Source organism: Corvus brachyrhynchos, unplaced genomic scaffold (assembly GCF_000691975.1).
Source record: "Corvus brachyrhynchos isolate BGI_N302 unplaced genomic scaffold, ASM69197v1 scaffold279, whole genome shotgun sequence".
Classification (NCBI taxonomy): domain Eukaryota; kingdom Metazoa; phylum Chordata; class Aves; order Passeriformes; family Corvidae; genus Corvus; species Corvus brachyrhynchos.
In genome coordinates, this window is record NW_008246060.1 from 11,144,620 (window position 1) to 11,166,497 (window position 21,878).

Consider the following 21,878-nt stretch of genomic DNA (forward strand, 5'->3'; position numbering starts at 1 on the left):
GCCTCCCGTTCGAGACGAGCTACGAGAGAAAGGCCGGAGCATCTCCCTGCCTTCCTTCTGCGTGGGACGCGGATGGGGCAAAGCTGCAGCTCGGCGTCCTGCCGGCACGACCGGGAGAAGCCATTCGGCTTTTTCACGGTAAAGCGTCCTGTTTGGAAAAGACCACCTCTGCAGTTCATCCACTGCCACAGCTTTAGAGGGGTCGGTTCAGCTGGGACTTGGACGCACAGCTCAGATGTGAGGACTCACACTCTGTACAAGGGAAGTAATCCCACTACTAGCACCCTTTCAGCCACCACAGGATCTAAAACTGCAGCTGCAATGTAATGGTTTCGTTTCACTGAAGTTAGTAAACATTAGCCTAGATTCTCAAGCACACCAATCTATCTTACAGTTGCAGAGAAAGGTGTCCCCTCTTGTACAATTCACAGCCCTTAATCTCTTTGTGGAGATGTATTTTTCCCTACCAGGAAAGATCAACTACTACCATCATCTGCTGCATTCTTTCTCCATGCATGAAGTACTTGTCTTGAGGCAGAGCAATATGCATCAATTCCCTGATCTGAGAGATTTCAAACCCACAATCCTCACTTCTTATTAGGGTTCCTCAGTCACCTGGCTATTCTAATGTGGCAAAAATCTTCATTCTCTCCTTTGAAGGCATTTCACTTTGCATAAAAGTGCACTGAGCCAGGGGAAAAGAGAAGAAGTTAAGGCTGTGGTTATGGTGCTTACCAAAGCCCAGAGCTCAGGTGTCTCAGTCAGTGCTCAGATCTAATCATGTTCCTACCCACTCTCTTTGCACAAGAAAAAGCTTTAAACATTTGCAACATGTCCTTTTCACCCTAGATGGTAATTATAAGAGATGAGTCTCCTACTCTACTCAGGTGGAATTGGAAAAAATCCAAATCTGTAGCCACCAAGTTATTAGATAAATAGCTAACTGAATAGGCACTTTTGAGTCACCAATTTTTCAAAGAAAGTAGAAACCACCATGGCATCTTAGGTGACAGCAAGCTTTGCCTGACAAGGCTTTAGTCAAACGTAAGGTTTCCCACTGCATGCACTGATTATAGAGCAAAGAAAAACTGGTTCTTGCTGTACAGTTCCCAGCTTTGTAAGTGAAAATATTTCTCCTCTTTGGCCTGTATTTTTGTTACTTTGCCCCACCCTGTATGGAACCACTGATAACCATCCCCACTAACCTGCTCACCATTGCCTAGATCAGGCTACCACAGAAATTCACTGATGGAGACCAAAACAAACCCAGCCAAAATCTTACTTGTCCCTACATATTTTTACAACAAGATTAGAGTTAATTTTTTCAACTTCTAAAGAGAAAAACAATTGCCTTATAGCCAGTTTCCATCATGAAATACTTGAGCTCAAGAGTCTGAGAACATTCATAAGATTTTTGTTTTTCTGCTTCCCCTTTCAATTCCTCTTCTTTTGCAAGATTACAATTTCCTTAAATACATATTGCACCAACAGGCCCAAGGAATGTGTTCCAGATAAAACAGATGAGTAGAAATAAGTGTGGGGGTTGTTCTAGTTTTATTTACTTATTTAAGAAGGATCAGCTGCTAAATACATTTCAGTAGAGGTGTCAAACATTTTATGAAGAGAGCTGATCACATTTATAATGATGGTCTTCAGGCTGACTTTATGGAGTTAGGGTAAAATGTTATGTTTGATCAAAAGCAGATATCCTTCATACATCAATAGGTTTATAAAAAGATTGAGAAAGGAATTTAGACCAGATGCAGCAACTAATTTTTCTAGTTTAACTGTGTAATTTGGTTGAGAAACAAATGGTTGTTGATGTATCTACAAAACAGGTACTGACAAATTCTCTGAGAAAACTGGCTATTCATAGTGCCACAATCTTGTTTTACAGTTAAATAAACTGGGAAAGTGTTACAGCAGGTCTTACCTCCTCAATGAACAGCCAACACATTTAATACTATTTTAATGTACCTATTTCTAAAGTAACTGAGCAAATAGGGTACAATTTCTTGCATGTAGATACTATTAAAGTAAGCAAAAATACTGCTTAACTCTACCTCTACTGATAGTTATACCAGTATAGTTTAATCCCTCTTAGAGAAGGTACTTGTGAATCATCATAGCTGTGTATAAACCAGGTCACAGGTTATGAAAAAAGCTAACTCTGTAAGGGAAAAAATATTTATTCTAACTAAGACACTTAAACTTGTATAAACAGTGTTCCACATGGTTAATTGTGTTCGCTGGTTAATGGGATCGTGTCAATTTACATTTATACATTTAAGCTATTAAAACTTGCACACACCCTAAATCCACAATGTAATGTGAAATTCTAGTCAGCCTGAAATCAGTAGAAGTTTTCTGAGAAAGGCAGGATTTCTCCTGGGACAAAAGAAGCCCTAAAGCTTACAAATTCTAATTTCAAATGTAAGACTGTGTAACACAGTTGTACAATTCATGACAATTTGGGAAGGCACTTGGGAATACCTCGGAGCAAACTATGGGAATTTTGGTTTTCTCTCTGTGATGAGAAGGTTTAGAGGACAAAATCTGAAGAGGCCATGCAAGGTACATCCATGTAAATAGGTAAGAAAGAAAACACTGAACACCTATACAGAGAAGAGCATGTTTTAGCCGTTGTATCACAGACACAGTCAACTTGGAACTGATGCCTGTCAAAATAATCCGAGCATGGGGAGTTTAATCAGCACATCTGTCTGACCAGTCACGTCTCATGTTTTAATTCAAGAAATGGTTTCATTTCAGTGATGGGTGAGATGTGTGCATTTTTACTTTTTGTATGTTATTTAGACAAAGAGAGTCTTGTCCAGGTCTTTTGCCAAAAAAACCCCAGAAAAATACTTTTAACTTAACTAAAAAAAACCCCAAACCTTAAATTCCTTCATATTCATAAGAAAATAAAGGACTGTGAAAGGTTCTACAAGTTTGTTTGGTTGTTTATGCAGAGTACCTCTGAAAATATCTACGTCTGTTCTGATAGCTAATAATCTTGGATGAACCAAACCAATAAACATTTATTATTGCATAAGTAATTTATGTCAGCTTTTGTATGCATAGATACACAAACTAGTTTGCACACTAACCTGAGTACCAGAAGAATAATGTAGTGAGTTGTGCATCCCCATCCTGGAAACAATTATTGCATAACCATGTCATTTCATCAGCTATTAAATGGTAAACTCATTTGTGCAACATTTTTCTAGGTTTTTTTTTTTTTTTTGCAGACATTAAAATGAGGACAGGCATATTTCTGTGAAGTCTCTTTTGATGTATTTTGTAAGCTTCCATCTTGCTTATTACCTGGGACCTCCAGGGCTGACTCACAAACCTTTACACCTCGAGTTAAATATCCTAGCAAGCAGCTGTAGCATATTCATATCCGCTGTTGGCCAGATGCAGCCACAGAGAGGGACGCATAGCACAGTGAACAGTGGGTTACATATGCATACCTACTCAAAAGCAAGTTAAAGATTGGCTAGAGACTAATCCATTTTATAGGCTCAGAAATTGATTTTCAGAGAAGCTGAACTACAGGTGCTCAAGTCTGTTAAAAAAAAAAAAATCAGCCTAACTCTGGTGGTTCTATTAGCAGGGCTCACTGCAGCATAGGAAAGCACAGGAAACATTACCTTAGTCTGGTATTCCCTAAGTCTGGGTCCATTGTGTGCTGCATGACACAGTTACTCTTTTCCTGGAGTGGTGGCTAAAGGCATTTGTTTATAACCACAAAATTAAGGATAAAACTGACTGTAAATGTTATCCATAGCAGTAACATTCAGTTATTTTTGGATGCAATGTACAATACACTTAATCAAATCCTCATCAGAAAAATAAGAGGCAACAAGACATTATAATCTATATTACTGATAAGTAGTGAGAGTATTGGAAATTAACCAGTTGTAGAAATCAGCTCTGGACCAAGTCAGACAAAACTGGTGTAAGTGAAACGGGAGAACAAACTCAGTAAGTGGGTCTCTAAATGTTTAAATTTCAGGAAGGCAAACTAGTGTAGTTACATCAGCTGGACTGTGGAGCTAATAGGTTGAATAGGGAGCAAAGTCTTACTAATACTTCACATAAAGAATGTTTAAATAGTCAAGAATCTACACTCCAAACACAGTAAAAAGAAACCCAGGAGAAGGTACTCCAGGCCTAACTGGATGCACTACCACCCCAAGAAGTATTAGGTGTGAAAAGAGAAACAGAAGGAACGCATGGGGAAAAACACTTGTGTGTGCTCATTGGTCCTTAACTGAGAAGCATGGGGTGAAGTGACACTGCCAAGAGAGGAGCTATCCCAGACTTTGCAAAGGGCATTAAAGTAGATGAAGATTTTTTTTCAGTTACATAAATGAAAGAAAGAAACTAATGCAGTAAAGATAATACAGGCCTGTTCCAACTTCAAATTGGTATGTTGCATTCATTTAAATGAGAAGGGCAATACAGAGCATGGGGTGAAAGGGAAAAAAACAACTGATAGGAGTGACACTAGAGAATAAAAATCAGGTGAAGTGCAAATGAAATCCAATCTGGCGTAGCCCCAAACTATAGGAGTCTAGTTAATCTCCACTCCAACTCAGAACTCTAGGATTTGAGACGACAACAAGGACTTTCTACCAAACTTAAACAAAACAAAACTGACACAAACCAAATAAAGACTAGTATAAGAATTGAAAGATAGTGCCTGACATTGATATTTTTTCATTTTGTTTCCAGTAATAGCCAACACTTTACAATAACAAGTTGAAAGCAACAATGCACAGAAAATAAATAAAAATATTTAAGAGATATAGCCTAGGATTATTGAAAGTAGATGACAACACATTAAACTTCCTCTGATTTAAAAACAAACCTCAGATCTCAGTATTATGTGCTAAAAAAGCATAAATGGCATAATTCCTCAATATTAATTTAGGATGACTGCTAAAATACAATGATTGTGGATCACCCCTGTATGGCAGCTAGTGCAACTTTCAACAGAGCCAAGGAAAAGCAATAGCATTGTGTAAAAGTCTAGGAAGAGCTCACCTGAAATACTGCATTCACTCTAGCCACCTGCATTTGACAAATTGACTGGAATTAGAGCAGGTAGAGGAGGCCTGCTAGGTAGATGAGGGCAATGGAAAGCTTATTTTATAAAATGAGATTAAACAAGCTTGATTTATTTAGTCTACTATAAAAAAAAGCTAAGAGAGGACAGGATTGCCGTCTAACTTTTAGCTAAAAAGCTGAGAGAAAAAAAAATTTAAAGATGACTTTGGCATGAGTCCAAATGGACTTTAGCTGGCCATGAATTTTTTTACAGTATATGGTGGTAGCTCATTGGTTTTGACTTTATCCCAAGTCAGTTCCAATGGCAAATGGTTCACTAGAAATGTTGTAAAGCAATCACATTCTGTAACAGCCATCCTCTGGGAATAGTGGGAATAAACCACACAAGTGTTGTTAAGATAGAGTACAGCACACTTCAAAAACAAATTATCCAATGTGACGGCTGCAGTAGGGAGGGGAGGACTCAGTAACCCAGCGAGTGCTGTCCAAAGCCTTGCACAATGGAGGAGTTGGTAGATAGAATTAAGTTGACCATGATTAAATAGCATTTTTATAATGCGAAGAACTGTATAATACCAATGAGGAGGTAAACAATAGTATAAAGGCTATTTTTCCTTCTCACACTTAAGAAGCCCTAGCTTGGTATTTAACAACAGAAGAAAGTTGCAAAACAACAATGTAGACACAATCACATTACACTTAAAAGAGTTACAGAATTCCCTTCTGAAGTGCAAAGCCATTATGACAGAACTTACTTTTTCCCGCGGAAAACAAGTTACTAACAGAACCCATAGAATCTCAAGTCAAACACATCAACTTTTAAATTTTTGAACAAAATAAACCTAAAGAATTCTTCCTTAAAATGAAATACCATATTGCAAGATACATAAACAACAAACAACCTAAAGGCTACTCCGATATAAAAATTCAAATCCTTTGTTTTAAAGGAAAACAGATCTTTATGACGTTTGCTTTCAATAGCAAAGGGAATAACATTTGAACCAACAAAAGCTTAAGTAGATGATGATTTGTAAAGGGATTTTTCCTGATACATACCTCAAAAATCTCCAAAAGAAGTTAACGTGATGGCAAACATTCCTCAGAGAGAAAAGAAGTAATGGAAGTTCAGCTGAGGCACTGACCTGCTCGCAGTCCCGGCAGGTGCTGCTGCTGCTGCTCCCGCGCAGGGCCCTTCCCACAGGGCGCAGGTGCCAGGGAGAGCCAGGGCCGGGCAGCACCTGCCCCTCAGGGCCCTTCCTTCTCCAAGGACAACGTAGCTGCTGCTTCCATCTTCCCCGGCAGCCAAACACCGGCTTCGTGCCATTCCTGCCTGCCCTTGGGGCGTGGAGCGCGCTTGGGACGAGGGCTGATCATCCCCAGGTGAGCAAGTCACTACTCACAGGTTCTCTCAGTTTGCCCAATTAGTGTTACTCAGTGCCCCGTTCTGGGATGGAGCTGGTGATTGGGCAGATTCCTGTGAGGCAGCTGTAAATTCTGGGAGATGGCTGCAGTGGATGCATCCAGGCTGGGTTTCCTCCCACCAGTGACCCGGGAGGGGGACATGCACATCCTCGCCTTCTCCAGAAGCTCTGGCTGATGCCTCACGTGCCTTTGGGCCCTCGCTGCTGAGGGGAGGCACAAGGGAACCTTCTAGAACCCCCGGGGGTGATAGTGACTCACGGTTCACGATATTTAAAGAACAAAATCATATCTCAAAAAGGAAGAACTCTATTCACTAGTCCTGTTTTGGAAATCTAGAATGATCTCCTCAGTAAGAAAACCAACTGGTCTTGGGCTTTTATTCTGAAAAATGTTATCACTGAATGTTTGTGTAATGCCTGATACCTACAGTCTGCTAAGACATTAAACAAGGATCCAGACTCCTGCCCATAGCAAGTAAACTGTAAAAGTGATAGCAGAACTGATCTCTTCCTTCCAGTTTGCTGAAAAAAACCCCGATCCATCTTCATGGGCTTTTCAGGAGTTACTCTCTGCTGAGAATACAGCTGGGACGAGTTCACATTAAACATGCCTGAACAGCCAGCACCACGTAATTTCATATGGGCTAGAAAGTAGCCATATAGTGACATCTTTTAGGTGCTACTGAATTAAAAGCTACACTTACTTACTCATTAAAAAGGTTCTAATAAGGCCATTCAGTCCATACTTGAATTGTTAAAACCTGTATTAGGGAAGAACATTAAAGTGGAGCTACAAGAACTACACAAAGTAGAAAACAAACTATTTTAAGTACATATTAAGAGTTCCAACTCTTAATATTTGACATCATGAGCAGCAGGTCCTAGTTGTATACATTCATTAATCTCATCCTTTCCTTGAAATGTATAGATGGCCATTTTACTTTTCTTAGAAGTAACCAGAGCTAAAATCAGAGCTAAAATCAGTAACAGAGATAAATGATAGAAAAGTAACAGTGGAAGTTCTGGGGCTTGGACATTAATGTTTTATTAAGGCTTTGAGACAGTACTCATGACAAAATTAGGCAAACATAGGTGACAAAAACAAGCATGAAGAAAATAAAGTCTTTATGGTTAAAAGGTCTAATATGTAAGAGCTTTTTAGTGAACTAGGACAAATATTTATTTCCTTCCCCTTCTCAAAGGAAAGCAACTCAGTTTTCTTCTCCTGGGCTCATATATATAAAGTTGATGGAGCATTGTCACACTCAAAAACTCTTCCTTTTGGCAAAAATCCTCTTGCTTTTTGGCAAACAAGGGAAGAAAAAACTTTTCCTTCTCTCCAGAGCATTTATTAGTTTGCTAATGACATTGAACACAAAATGTGAAGGATATGCAGTTCGTAACACCTCCAAAGGACACAGAAATAGTTGGCCAATAAGGGTGGGAGCTTGTAAGAGCTATGCCTACTCCACAAATGTGACGTTTTCAGATCTCTCAGCTGCATTTAGTAACAGAGATACACATTTTCTGTAAGTGCAAGCAGAGACAGACTGACAATTCATCTACATACAGAGTTGTGATGGTTTGACTGAGGGCTTGACTGCACATGGAATTATTCAAGAATAAAAGCAGCATTCTTACTGAATAACTGTCTCATGCAGACATGTTTGTTCTAGAATACAAACTAGAATAAGGTAATTATGTATGTGATAAGCTTCTATATGTAGAATAATTTTGTAGGGCTGTGAAAATTAGATTCAGATCCTGCCTCAACATGAAAGAGTTTTCAAGTAAAGTAATTTCTTAAACTTGGATTTTTGAAATTTTCTTCATTCAAAATTCTGGTAATCCTGTCCAGGATTTTTTTTTTCTGTTGAAACTAATTTGTCTTACTTTGTCTGAGAACAGGTTTTAAATACATGAGATCACTGTAGATTTCCTGTACTTTTCTTACAAATTTCATGTAATCCGGAGTCTTACCTGAGGTCAAGACTCTGAAATCTGGATTTATGTGTGGCTTGAACTCATGTCCTATCATTCTAAGGATATTCTGACTTGACAGTCTTCCAGTATCAGTTCCACAGTTCACTAGAGTGAGGATTTCTGGCCCTTCTGTTTACTCATTCCCACAGCACATATTCCAGCTGCCTGTGCGTCAGCAGTCTCTGGTCAGATGTCTCTATGAAGTGCTAGGAGGATGGAGAATCACACAAGTTCCAATTGCCTTCTGGCACGAATAGAGCAGAAAGTGCCATTTCAGGAGGGACATCCACAACTGTGGTCTGCAGAAGTTTGTACAAGAAACTGCAAAAGATATGATAAAATAAATTACTAGTCTTTAGCTTGAAAGAACTAAAAATTTCAGTATCAAATCCTGCATGATAAAGAGACCAAAGCAGTTCTAAAATGTATATATTTCATATCTCTGTTGAAAGGACTGTGAATGTCCTACCTTCTTCCTCACCTCTCAGTCAGCATGGAAGTTGCAGTGAAAAGTCTTTAACAGCACTGTGAATTTTAGGATGTAAAAGGAATGGTCCAAGGCAGAACTAGGGAATCTAGACCAATTGATCTATAGATTAGAGGGTTTTCTGGAATGTGACTCACAGAATCATTGTTCATGGTGTATCACAATATGAAATACCTTCATGAGGGAAGAAGACATTCTACTTCCTCAGCACCACTCTTCTTATATCATAACCCCTAGCCCACCAAGTTAAAGTGGGCCCAGACAGCTGCAAATCGATGTTTTAAAAATCAGCTTATTATTTCTAGCTATACTTGAATTGATTACCTTAAAAAAAAAAAAACAAACAAAGCTGTAATTATAGTACAACTGTGTATACACTTCATATACTTCCAATGTATAATTTTGTCTTGCTGCTATACTGCTAAATGTAGTTTCAGTAGTGCTATCTTTATGGCATAATCTATGCTGTGTCACAGTGGGTTAAATTAAATCTTAAATTAAGAAGTTCCTTAGTGTCTTGGATCACTGGTCTTTCCCTTTTCAGAAGAGAAAAATGTAGATAATGTCATTAGTAAAATATAAACACAATTTTAATATTTCTCCACTACTAATTTTTAAAGCTTAAAAATTTTTTAAAGAGGAAAAAGTCAAGACATCTGAAGATTCTGTGCAGGTCAAGCATGGCTTGTTCTGTGGAGTCCCCTCCTATAACTAATTTGCTAAGCAGACATCAGCAATGGAAAATCCTTTTAGTATAGGTGCTGTCCAGCTACAGAATTGCAAAACCTTAGGTATAGGGATTAGCATTATTTTAGGAATGATGGAGGGAAGCCTGCATCCAAGGCTTTGCTAATCTGAAAGAGTAGTAATGTGTCAGGCTTTTAGTCTGATCCTCTTGTGCAATAGTCACATCTGACAGTATTTTGGGTTTAGGTGTCTTAAATCTACAATAATTACTAGTCTGTCTGTGAGTTAGTAAACTGGCCTGAAACAGCTTTTGGACAAGTGAATGATCAGAGATGACATAAAGAAATATTAATTATGTAAAAGTATCAACTTTTGGCCTTGCAAGCTGCTTAGTAGTAGAAAGACTTTTTCTGTCTTTCCAAGGATAAAAAAACCCCTTGTTCTTTCCTTGCTTTGTTGGGGCTTTGTACCTTAGGTAGGTCTGAGACAAACACCCAAATTACTGTAGAGCACATGGGGAAACAACAGGGACATTTTTCTTGGATGACCTATGGCAAGAAATGCCTTAAGACTTGTAATGCAGATTGAACCAGCACCTCTCATTCAGCAAAAGACTGATAACTGTAAAAGAGAAAGAGAGAAGTGAGGAAACAGGGATGAAATTACAGCCCTTTTGTTCTCTGATGCTAAGCCAGAGATGACTGAGCAGAATTGATGGCAGCAGGAGGATTACCCTACTGCCCCACTAACTCAAGAGGCTGAGCCCTGCTCTAACATCTCTGGGTACCTGTGGGCAGTGCTTCACACTCACAGCCGTGCAGTGACTGACAGATGAGGAACAAGTCCATGAACTTGTGCAGCAGACATCTATTCCTGCTTCTCACTAATTCCCATGCAACCACTCAACTCTCCACCACCTCTACTAGTGAAACTGTGTTGCTGGTTATTAATGTTCCTTTAACACATACCTTTTCAACTTTGTCATTTACTACTGGCAGAAGAGATTCTTGTAATGTTTTTCATTACAGTATTTGGTATTTCAATATGTCTTTATTATTAATAGATTGGTTTAATTCTAAAATACGTCAAGGTGAAAGTTCATGGGGAAAAAGGAAGGGTCACGAACTTATACCAGAAAACTCACATAATGTCCAAACTATTTTATAACATTAGGGAAAAAACCCCAGTAAATGAACAGTATGCTACAAGAGCACAATACATTCCCTTATTATTCCTTCATACAGGTTACCACTCATTGTGGAGATAGGGTACACAGCCCTGCAAGGATTACACATCCTTTTTTCAGTGGTGGCAGATGCTTTCTCCTTGCCAGTACTGAACATTTTCTTAGTCATAATTTTGACTCTCCATCCAATTTCCAGCTGCATGGATGCAGCACATCAAAATACAAATCACTGTACATTTCAGCATCCTAGAGTTATTGGCAGCAACACTTTTCCCTCAAAAACACTTTCTTTTACTGTTCTTCAACTGTGTAGTTAAGCTTTGTGCTGCATGCTCTCAGTAGACTTGATTCTGTAAAACAGTAATAAGACACACTTACTCAGAGAGTCCCGTCCTGATAAATTGAAGAGTTGGCCTAAGGACACTACACCTTCATGTTGAAAGGTGCTCAGTGCCTTTGCAGTCAAATAAAACCTGCATAATAATTAAATAATACCTTTTAGATATTACATATACAAGTGCTATTGATTGAGATAATGGACTTAACAAAGCTGGCACAGTCTCAGAATTACTATTTCAGATATCTTAAAAACATGTTCTGTTTGTGGATATACCACATTTATAGCTGCTTCACAAACCACTGCCACATCACTAGTGTTTGCCTTCTAACAGCAAAGTGCCTAGTTAAATGCAGAAGTCAAGAAAACAAAATTCTGCATAGCAAAGATGTGATTTTGTACATCAATATAAATATACACAAAACTTTTAAAGATAAAATTTACTTCTGAACACATGTTACATGGATTGAAAACTGGAACATCATTTTTCAATTAAAAATTCTCTTTAAATAAAATTGACACTTGAGGGTAGGTGGTTTTTTTGTTTTGGTTAGCAAAACCAAGGTCAGTTGAGAAATAAATATATTAAAATCCCTTACATCTGAAAGATTTTCGTACTAACCATAAACTCTAATAATAGTTGCATTCTCTTAGGAGGAACAACTGGCACATTGATTGTATAATGTCTGCTTGACTTGGGTTTGCAGTACCTGTATGAGTTCAAGAGAAGAAAATGCCTATTCCACTCTATTCCAGGTTGCACCTAGACTATGTAGTGAAATGAGCCTGTTAAGGCCAAGTCCCAACTCAGCCATGCAATTTTTAACTCAGAACAGAACTGCTCAGGCTAAAATTCTCTTTTCTTGGAGTATTTTTTCAAAGATACATTAAAAGAAAAGGTGATGTTTATGTTCAAGCTCTGTGGCTATTCTAGGAAAATAATTGAGACAGAAGTCCTCTGCTCATGAAGCAAGTGCACTGTTAACAGGAGCTCTCTTCATTGGATGGGCTTCTTAGTGATACTCCCCCCTTCCCACATCCCCCCAAAAAATCACCAACACTGGGAAATCACCTTGTGGGGCACACAAGGTGATTGGGTAAAGATTGGCATCTGGTTCTGACCTGCAATATTGTTTTGATAAGATAAAAGCTTTTGCACTACTGTCAGGAAGCAGCAAGGGCAGCTGCTCTGACAGAATAGGGAACCAAGGGCAATGTCACCAGGGCAGGATCCTGGCTGTCCCAGTGAGGAAGCAGGGCAGGACCATAGACAGCAGCTGATAGTCAACCAAGAGTACAGACAATTAGACAAGTTTGTGGTGATGAGGCCGATCCAGGGTCAAGCTGGCAGTCTATCTGCAGGTCAGGATCAGATCCAGTGAGTGCAGCTGGGATCGTGACCTCTGAGCAAGTTTGTGGTGATAAAATGAGGCCAAGGCGATCAGCCCATGGTTTAGGCTCGGGATCAGTGGGACCCATGATCATGGTCTTGCCCAGGCAGGGACTGAGGAAGCTCCAGAGCCTGTGGACATTGGTTGGGGGAGACCACAGGTGAAGTTTTTGAGTTGTGAGGGCCCTGACAACTACGGAGTAGAGTACTGTCACCAACTCATGTCATGTGGGCCATTCAAAATGCCTTAGAGATGCTAAGAATTTTACCTTGTAATGTTTGAGTCTTCCTAGAGATAAAACAGTTATCCCAGAGTTGTCATGTTCCCTGCAAAAAGTGTTAATCATTCCTGTATATTATTTAAATCTGACATACTGCTTCCATTCAAACCCAAGTTACTTTGCCAGTGAAAGAAGAGTGGAAAATGAAAATCAGTAACCCGTAGAGATAGATGTATAATTCTGCATATGCCCAGAACTCAAAATTTAAGAAAATCATCCCAGGGGCATCTCTTTAGTAAAGTTTCACTACAACAACAACAACTGGGGAAAAAAAAAAAAAAAAAAAAAGAGAGGTCTTAGCTTTGTCTGAAACTTTTTATTCATTTCATACAGAACAAGCCTAGTGACTGACATATATAGCCACTTATCTGAAGATAACAATTACTCTTACTGCAGAAGTGTGTGAATTTTATGCTGCTCATAGAGTCTCAATTTGGACTCATTCTAAGGTTATTCACTAGAGAAAAATTATGGCATATAATAGGCTTTCTGCTTATAGTGATTTTTTAAGGCAGTTCATATTGGCTTATTTTGTGTAAATAAACAAGAATTGAGAAATCTAAGGCTAGGTAGAGGTCAGATTTTGTCACTTAGGGTCTATTCCTAAAAGGCCTCTTCTTGCAAATAGTACCTTATCCAGAATGCACAAAAGTGAAAGTTTTAGTCAATTAAGTTTGTTTAAATGGCATTATGGGGGATAAGCCCCAACTGTTTCAGAAAGTGTTATCCTAGTGTTCAGAGACCTTGTACTTAGGCAGTCAGCCAGAATCTATCACCATGGATTCACAACAATCAAGGCCTTGACAAGTTTTATGTCTAAAGAAAACCAGTTAGTCAATTAATGGTTAAAGACTTCAAAACATCTTTTTGTTAGTATGACACTGATTCGAAAGATAAAAGACTAAGGAAATCTTTTCAATAGTTTTCAGTTCTTTTCCCCAAATCTTCTGAGGAGGGGAAATGACAAAAAAACCCTCCAACCACAAATCCTGCTAGAACACATAATAGTTAACTAGTAGCCAATGGTTTAGCGTAACACTTCCATTAGCAATTGGTACATTTCCTCTAAAACAGAAAGAAACCTTCAATGGATTTTACGGTTTCAGACTTCAGTCTTTTCTTTAATTGGATGTGGCCATTTAATTTTGAATGAAGTAGTTTTTCTTTTATTGCATTCTGATACATGCCAGCTTTGACAGAGAAAGCCAGCAACATAATGCTCATATGGCACATTAAGAGCCACACTCTGTTGTGGCTTTGCACTTCAGAGACCCTAAATTCTACAAAATTTGTTCATTAAAAGGCTTGACTACAGCAGTCTCAATAACTGAAGGAGGCAGAATTTCTTTTTTGCAAAACCTGTTTTTGAACTCTGTGAAGGGAGAAAATAACACATTATCTGCCCCAATTTCTCTTCATATTCTTTAGCTAGCTCAATCAAACACAGCTGCACGAACTGCAGGAGCTCCTTAATGAAATTCTGTGGCCCTGGTAATAAAGAAAATCAGACTGCATCATCACAGAGATTTTGCTCATCCTGAAAACTAACGATATCTTTCAGGAATCTGTATTTCTTCAGAAAACACATGGTTTTCTAAAGCTACTGAGAACTCACCGCTCTAAGTGCCATTGAGCAGACACTAAATATTACACTGAGGCTCACAATCATCATAATGCAAGTATGTGCATACACACTGCCTTGTAGATTTTATTTGTTTGTGACTTTGACCCTTCTCAGCAGCCATTTGGATGCCTTCTAGAACAGCCACAGATTTAAGATGTGCCAGATCCTAGGAATCTCTCAAAGAAAATGTGCACCCAGTACGTGCCTGCACAACTCTGCTGACATCAGCAAGTTTTTTCATGAACATAAATTGTTTGCTGAAGGAAAATCCAGTGTTTTCTCCTAATGGCCCAAATTTGGGAAATTATCCCTATTAGGATTAGTGTTCTAACAGAAAAATGCTAGCACATCACTGGTCTCAGTTTTCACTGAAGTTCTGCAATCCAATGAAGTCCTCATTAGCAGTGATGGCTTCCCAAACACCAGTTTTCTTGGTACCCAAGAGATCCAGCTATGTAGATGACCTTGAATATACAATTTAGATATTCAAATACAGTGAGTGCATCTGCAGACCTTGCCTTAGCTTTAAGAATATCCTATGTAGAAGTATAAGATCCAAAGCCAGAGAAATAATGTATTCTCCTGTATGAGTTTCAACACCAGTCTGGAGAATTCTTTGGCCTAAAGCTGCCCAGGATCCTTCTACTGTAGACCAAATTTTATTTTTCAAATTATTATTTTCAGGTTAGTTTCTTCTTTTAACAGTGAACAAACCTGCAGCAAAACCAATTCTCCAGTGGCAAAATACTGCACAGGTCTTCCTCTCTTCCGCTCAGACAATCAACTTCTGTTCCTTAATTGCATCTGTCTGAATAATTTTAAACCCATCTTTTACTTTTTTTCCTGTACAAGTTCAATAATTGTTATACTTGAAGGTACCTGCAGAGAAGATTGATGAATCATCTTCCAGCAGCCATCAGCTTTCAGAATGTATAAATTGTTTATTCAGGCTTCAGTCACAGAGATCAAATAGTCTCTTCACTCATATCACAGTAGCAGCTTTATCAGTAAGGTAGACGCATATGCGTTCCACAGTTGCTACCATTTTCAGAAAAACAACCTCAAAGCATCAACCAGGATTCATTATTTTTATTTAAATAGATTCCCCAAACATCACAGAGTCTAAGGAATGGTAAAGGGCAGACTGAGGACAGCTTGTATGGGAATTAAGAAATTACATGTCCTTAGTGCTTTTTCCCATGTTAATATAAACAGTGCTTACTAAAGTTCAAGGTGCTGACTTCAGCTAAGCAGGTGAAAGGTGCCTTTTTCCACAAAACTACTATCAACCTGGCTGACGGCCTATCCACCTCATAGCACTGGCAAGGGATTTTCTTCTGTGCATAAATTACACTAAATTAACCATCCCTGGCAGGTCGGTGGTAAAACTATATATTTTTAGTGAAGCCAGCAGTTGGGATTTTCAAGGGCATTTTTCTTTTTGTTTCGATGGGAATAGCAGGGAAAGAATGTCCACCCTGAAAAATTCTGCCCTTGCATTTTCATTCGGCTAGGAACCAATTTGCTTTTAAAAGGTGCAGCTCATCAAGAGAGGGAGCCTTTGTTTTGTTTAATTTCAAAGTTATAAAATACAAAACTGTGAAACTGCAGTAAAAACATTTCAGCTAACTTAAGCAGGGATGCAATATATTACCAAATTTTTCCTGAAGCAATGAAGATTCAAAGCGTGGTTTCCTCTTTTTGCCTTTTCTTATTGTCACAGCAATTAAATTATTCTTTTGTGAAAAAAAATTATGCGTCCCTCTATTTTCAAGGATATGTTTTAATTAACTCAGGTCTAGAGCTATTTAGAAAACAGGAGAAAATGTTTATCACTGTTTTAATTTGATTAGTTGAAATGTTGCTGGAAAAATCAACACTTCAACATGTGAAACATTTTCATTAATTTTACAAATGTCAACATGTTCTGCTAAAAGTCAGGGGTGGAAGATCTATGCCCAGCAGCCACAATGTATTGGAGAACTAAATCAGCTCAGTAAATCTGTCCCCAAACAGAACAAGAGAGAACTGAGTTGCAAGCATTAGAGTTGTTCCCTCTTTCCAAATCCAAAGCATGAACTCTCCTGAAGTGTCCCCTTTCCAGAACACTTCATGCATCAACCATTAAAAACAAACAAGCAAATGAGAAAAAAAAGCCTGGCTTTTCAAAATGTCTGGCATTGGCCAACCAGAAAAGCCGAGTCATGAATCATTTGTAAGAAATTTTGACTGTGGCCACTGCTGCAACACATTTGGAAATCCTTGGGTACTCTAGGCCTGTATATAGGTATATATGTATACATATACATGAGTACAGTTCCTCTTGGGGTTCCCACTTCTTCATCTGCCAGCTGAAATCCTTTGAGGTGAGAGGGGAGTTTTGCTAAGGGAAAAAGGTTCACAAATCTCCTACAAAGTTCACAGTCACATTTGACCATATTACAACCCAGCACAATTCACATGTAAATGAACTTGAGATGCTTCCATGAAATCCACTGAGAACCAACTTGGGGGGGATTTAAAATAATAGGGGGAGTAAAAAGAACTAAAAGAAATTCCATTCTATCACAATAAAACACCCAACTTAAGCTAATTATTTAAGCATGCTCTTCAAAAGAAATAGAAAAACTTTCATTAAAATTGAGCACATGAACCAAGATTTAATCAACTGTAGTTATCAAATTCATCTAGTGGTAAGCCACAAGCTCTGAAAGGCCCCATTTGACTGACAAATGCAACATTTTTTTAATTTGGACAATAAAAACAGCAATATTATTTAATGTGAAATGTGAAAAAACTACTGCAACAGTCACCCTTGCTCCCAAGCTGAGAGCTTGGCCCTGGTTCTCCTCTCACTGAGACTGTAAGCATGGTTTCCCCAATACATCTGATTTACATGGTGTGAGTGTGCCTTTTTGTATACAAAATTTTAGCACACAGCAATCTCTGATGGCTGATTACCACCCTCCCTCTCTCCTTCTTTCCTTTATAACTGAGTTTATAATGAAAACGTTGACACAGCCTTAACTATGGCAACATTAGCATTTGCCATTATAATTAACAGATTCTTTTTTTCCTTTGTGATTTGCATGCATATATTCTTCCCAGTGTAGTAATTACAGATGGTATAGCTTGTAATACACTATCCCTGAACAACAAATACGTTCTTTTTGGAGTATGTCTCTGATAAATTTTATTTAAATATAAAAGGTAATAGGCTGAAAATGTAGTTTGCTCACAAGTTTCCTTTATGGTTGTTTGATTGTCACTTTTCTGCAGATTTATGATAATCATCCTTGCAACAAAAACGTTTACTTCACTGTCTAAATAATAAGGTAATTTGTTACAGCTAATTACTCAAGTGCTTCCTTAATCTCAATTAAAAGATTCAGGCTGATTTTCTACATTTCTGCAGCAGTATGTTCCAGAATATCTTGTTAATGTATTCCCAATCACATATTTGTTAAGGAATGCATGGTCCATGCAAAACTGAAATGCTAAAATACATAGCTGCAATCTTAAACAATGATTTATTGTGACATGGGATGTGGGACATTTCCACAGCTTTTGTGATTGCAGTAATGAAGCTGTAAACCAAATAGCATGAAATGAAGCAAGGCCTTACAATTTAATCAGCTCGTAAACAGATCTACTGCATCAAGCAAATGACATTATTATCCATCCGAAGTAAATCATGCTAATCTCAGGAGATAAAATCAACATCATTAATGGTCACATGTCATATTCATCAACACTAAACCATCCCTTTTGACAGATTAATCCTAACTACAGCTCCCACGATGTATGGTAATAGGGCTTGTAGCATACATTTCATTCAGCAGTAAGGCTAACCAGCACTCTTAGTCTGCTATTACAAATAATTTTTTTATTGATTTACATATTTTAAAATGCATTTAAGGTGAGGTACCATTAAAAATCCTGTCACTATCACATATTTCTTCCTCACATTCTCAGCCTATATTAATAGAAACTAGAAACTAAACACTGTATGCCATATAAATACTTTCTTTAACACACTGTTAGTGGTAATTAAAGAGTTCTGCCTGTGTTTTTCATTCAGCAATGAAAACATTCACCCTTTTTAATAGCGTTTAAAGAACTATTGATACTATTATTCTAATATCTCATTTGTAGTGTACCAGAGCATAGTGCCCCTGGTCATGGATCAGGGCTCAGTCAAGCCAAGTAGGATCCTGAGGACTTTATTATCTATTATCCCATCATTAATACAGCATCAAAAACCCAAAGATGCATTTATGATATTCACTCTTCATTGCAGTTTACTGTGTCCTGCAGACTGGTTGTGTATTTCTGCTCTGACTCCAGCTCCTGTGTACTGCCTATTTGTTCCAAACACAAAATATATTTATTTATCATGGAACTGACCCTGTATGAATGCTTTTGAAAAGTGTCCACTATTCAAAGTGTCACTTTCCTTGAACAGGCACTGAATTATATTGACAGGCACATTATCAAGGGCTGCTGACTGACAGAATGAATGACTGCAGCTCTGTGCCGCATTGCCAGTCATTGACTGAGTGGGTGCAAAAATTATCTACAACCTTTGGAGATCTAAAGGACTCTGAACTATGGCTAGAAAAGAAGATATATGCAAGTGATTTACTTGCACAGCATTTATCAACTTAGTACAAACATCTCAACTATTGCCCAAACTACTTCACTAATGTAGTAATTCATTAATGGTTTATTCTCTTTCCTGAAACTATTTTTTTAACATCCCTTTTATGCAATTATTAATGTAACGTTATTAAATATGTGTTTATGTTTCATCAGGGAAATGGTTGCAGTAATAATTTTAAAAGTAACCACTGCCCCTTGCATTTGTTTTTAGGCCAATGTGGGTTAAGATGCATCTTAGTAAGATCATAAGGGCAAGGCAAAAACAATATTAGAGACTGCCTGTGGCTGACATGCAGCAATCAGTAAGTCTGGTTAAGAGAGAAGGCAGAATGCTTCCTGGACTATGCTGGGGTTTTAGGAAAACACTAAACTAACCATAAAAGCATTTCATTTACTTGCCAAAATAATTTGTTCGCTAGAGGTATTTTTGATTGACATAATGGCAGCTTGAAGAAGTAGACCACAAAATTCTACCTTATCTATTGACTAGAAAAAAAAGGGTAATAAAATGTTTCAATAAGTGCATTAATTTCAAAACCTCAAAGCACTAATGTAAAATTTACTGGAATCCACTGACCTTTAAATAGCTTTTAAAAATTTTACGACTTAGATTGTCACATTACTTACCAAGAATCCTTAAGAAACTGTTTTTTCCATCTATGGCGTGTTTTTAATGTTGAGGTTGTGAAGATCTTCCCTTTTCTTCCACTGCCCTTTTTACTCTCACTGCTCCCATACTTGAAGCCCTACATAACTAATTACTTAATCTTCGACAAGCTGCAGACATCTGTGGTGCTTACCAGTGATCATGGTTAGAGGACTAAAAGAATCACTGATGAGAAGGAACAAAAAACCCCACCTTTCTTATTGGATTTTTGTGCTATTGCATAACATAGTGAGAGCATGGTGTCCTTGAGCTAGTACTCTTCCAAAACTGTGTCCTCGTCCCTCCCAGACATGTCTGCTCTTCAAAGGTTTACTAGCAAAGCCAAGATGAAAGCCATCTGTATATTGAGGGGTATGGTTTAGGTAAGCAAAAGAAAGAAACCTGTTTCTCAAGCAGTACCAGAAAAACTGGCAACAGAATTTTCTGGTATAAGTGCATATAAAGTAGAAGTTTTCCCAGCACAGCTATGGTGGAATGAATGTAGAATAAGAAGTAGTCCAGATAGAGCAGCGAGGCCAAAATTTTCCTGTGTAAACCAAGTCCTATGAAGAAATGTCATGAGGAAAAATAATTATGATCTGAAAAGAAAAAGGATGGATTGTCTCACTTTAATCTGCAAGGAATGATGAAACAAAACCATACAGTGGGCAAAAGATAGCAAGAGTGCCTCTAACAGCTCACTTACGTGCATTTTAGGAGTATGTATTAGGATCATCATTAAAAAAACAAGGATAGTACCATGGGAATAGCAGATAATTAAGAGTAAAATAATGTATTATTCTTATTCCTAATATTTGGTCCTCTCAGTTTAGTAACTATATGAAAAAACTTTCCTTGAGAATTTTGTATAAGGTATTTAGCAGTAGGACTCACATAGTAGTACTATGTGTAGTACTAAAATACCACACCATCTTAAGATTTTTTATCAGACTGTATTAAAAATACCATTAACTAATCATATAATTACAGAGAACTTTAAATCCATTTGTTTCATTTTTTAAGTACAGCTGTAATAGGAAGATGTGCTTTTTAATAAATCCTGATAATATTCTATCAGTTTAAAGAGGTACACATTGAACTTATGCAGATAACTGGCTTAGTCTCATAGTGATAAGACATATCAAGATATAAAGATCATTTTATTGCTTGAAAAGAAGTCACGACTTAAAATATTGTACTTCAGTTGCATGCACATGATTCCTATAATCAATCATCCAAAATAAACTCTACTTTTTAGGCATTTAATTAAAAGCAGACAAGCTAAAAACCTGCTCTAAAAACCCATAGAAAGACAGATTAGAACAGAAAATATCTTAATTTTTATGTATATATGTTTTTTCCTGGTTTAAGTTCAGTGCAGCTTAAGTCAATCTATTAAGCAACAAACTGCAGAACAAAGTTTGAATGCTAGTAAAATTACCAATTACAAGCCAATACTATTACCTGAAGAAATGCACAACTGATTACCAAGGAGATGACTGTTAAATAGTTGAGAATAATAAAGCCAGCTAGAAGATGTGGGGTACGCAACACTGACTGATGAAGAAGGCTGCATTCTCCTGCATGTAAATGTATTTTGAAGGACATTCAAAGTAACATACAATGAAGTTAGCATTTTACTATCATGATGCACTGGTGAAAATGCTGGTGGAATATGCAGTGGTGGATGTTTAGGTCCCAAATTTCTCTCCAATATTTGAATTTGTCTCACATTTGTAGTAAGTAGTGGGAAAAAAATAATTACTGCTTGCTCGTTAACTAGCATGAAATAAGTTGAAATGCATAATACTTTGAAAAGTCAATGTAAAAGATCCAGGTTGAAGCATTAGTTAGAATATATGAAAGATTTATATTATTATAAAACAACAAGAAAAAGCACTAAGAAGCCACAGGAATTAGCATAAGCTAGATATACAGAACTCAGTTTGGGACATCATTAATGCAGTGACAGCCTGCACCTCCCTCAGCAGACTATACCTCAAATATGTATTTAGTGTCATGGCAGCATTAGTTAAATAAAGGTACCAAGGCAAGAGAGACCTTATGAACACAGCAAAGAACTCCTGACAGCTGC

At 37.7% G+C, this 21,878-nt stretch overlaps 1 protein-coding gene across 6 annotated transcripts in view; it reads right to left on the reverse strand.

Annotated features, from left to right (window-relative positions):
* CUNH10orf11 (chromosome unknown C10orf11 homolog) overlaps nt 1–21,878 on the reverse strand; it is a 747,072-nt gene that overhangs the window by 654,081 nt on the left and 71,113 nt on the right. The window contains exon 1 of one of the 6 annotated variants that reach the window (XM_017746255.1): nt 6,136–6,234. The exons of the other annotated variants lie outside the window; for them this stretch is intronic. The gene's annotated coding sequence lies outside the window, so the exon portion shown is untranslated. Of the gene's footprint in view, nt 1–6,135; nt 6,235–21,878 lie in introns of those variants that run through there. 6 annotated transcript variants of the gene reach the window in all.